We start from the raw sequence: 1,759 nt of genomic DNA, 5'->3' as shown, positions 1-1,759 counted from the left end.
TGTGTGTGTGTGTGTGTGTGTGTGTGTGTGTGTGTGTGTGTGTGTGTGTTTGGGTGTGTGTGAGGCATTGGGCTTCCTGGAGCTACAGGTGGTCGTGAGCCACCTAGTGGTAGGTGCCAGGAACTCAATTTGGGTTCTCTGGAAGAATAACATTGATTTTAATCTCTGGTCTCTCTCCAGTCCCCTACAAAACCTTCCTTTTTTGCTGCTTTATCAGTGCAGTAGTTTGGGTTGGGGGTGGGGTTGCAGGTATGGATAGTTCTAATACAGAAGACTACTGTTTTCTGTCTTGAATCCAAGTTATTTTTATTAACTACATATGTTTGTTATTAAAGTGTCTTTGGTTTTCTATGTATACAGATATACACAATCAAAATTGAAGTAAAGAACAGAGATGGATTACTAGTTATGAACACTTGCTCTTGAAGAGGAACCAGTATCTATAAGGTGGCGTATATCCTCCAGTTCCAGAGGATCTTGAGTCCTGTTTGGCCTCCTTGTGCACCAAGCATGCAAGTGATCAATTGGTACAGAATTCATATTTTAAAAAGAAATAGGTAGGAGCTCAACAGTTCCAGTGTCCCACACTGGTTGCATGTGGGTATAGAGCAGCTGTGGCCAGATGCAGGCTTGGCATCCAGTTCTGTAGAGACCGTGTGGTTCCTGAGGACAAGGGTGGCTGCTCAGCACAGTGCTAAGTCCAAGCCCCCTCCTATACCAGTCAAACCTGGCCAAGTTAAAGCCTTCAGAGTTCTGAATAGTTTTGAACCCAAAACTCCAGATGAATTGTACTTTGAGGTAGGAGTTCTTATTTAGGGAAGGAGATGCTATCTACATCTCTGGTGGGAATAACACCAGATGGTAGAGAGGGACCTGCAAAGGCAGAACAGGACTTGTCCTTAACGACTATGTGGCTCAGCAGGCAGGATCCATTGACAATCCACTGCATGAAGCTGCAGAAAGATGTTAGCTTGTTGAGAGAGTGCTTGGACAATCATGTGGGTGTGGATGGTTTCCACAAAGCCACTGAAAACACTGCCCTGTATTGGGCCTGACACAGGGGTCACAGAGATACAGGGTACAGGGGGAGTGTTCTGTACTCAGCCGGATGTTGAGCTGAACCAACAAAACAAGCTAGGAGACAGAGCTATGCGAGGGGCTGCCTGGGAGGATTAGACAGACATTGTCTAGTTGCTACTGGGGAAAGGGTGGAAGGACACACTTAAACAATAAGCATGCTGCCTGGGCGTCAGTTTTGCAGAAGAATCAGGGGCAGATGATGTGTGACGTGAAGCCACACCAAGTGCTGTCTTCCCTCCCAACATAAATCTTTACTAATTTTTTGGGAATTTCAAACAGTGCATCCAGACCACCCTCACTTCCCATTCCTCCCAGGTCCATGCTCCTACTCTTGCACTTCCTCACCTCTCAAAAATCCCATTGAAGTCCAGTTTGGGTTGCCCATATACTCATTGGAGCATGGTCAAACTCTCAGGGGTCAGCCCCTTAAAGAAAAAGAAAGAAACCGCCTCCACCCCCTATCCCTCCTGGGAAGCCATCAACCGCGAAGAACTCAGACTGATTCCTTCTGGAGCTGCTTTGATTTCTAAGCTTCTTTTGCTTTTGCCATTCCAAAAGCTTGGTTGGTTTGCCTGAAGATTCTTGATAACTGTTCTTTTTAGAGTCTTATCTGAAGGGGGCACTGTTACACCATGATCTGTGATGGGTCAGCACCCATGTGAGGGGATTCTCACCTGTG

General features: G+C 46.3%; 1 pseudogene; it reads left to right on the top strand.

Moving 5' to 3' along the window:
• LOC116094157 overlaps window positions 1-1,327 on the top strand; it is a 3,505-nt pseudogene extending 2,178 nt beyond the window's left edge.
• The last annotated feature ends 432 nt before the right edge of the window (window positions 1,328-1,759 follow it).

Source organism: Mastomys coucha, chromosome X, assembly GCF_008632895.1.
Source record: "Mastomys coucha isolate ucsf_1 chromosome X, UCSF_Mcou_1, whole genome shotgun sequence".
Lineage (NCBI taxonomy): Eukaryota > Metazoa > Chordata > Mammalia > Rodentia > Muridae > Mastomys > Mastomys coucha.
The sequence above is the reverse complement of the archived record's forward strand: the minus strand, read 5'-3'. Positions and strand labels throughout refer to the sequence as shown.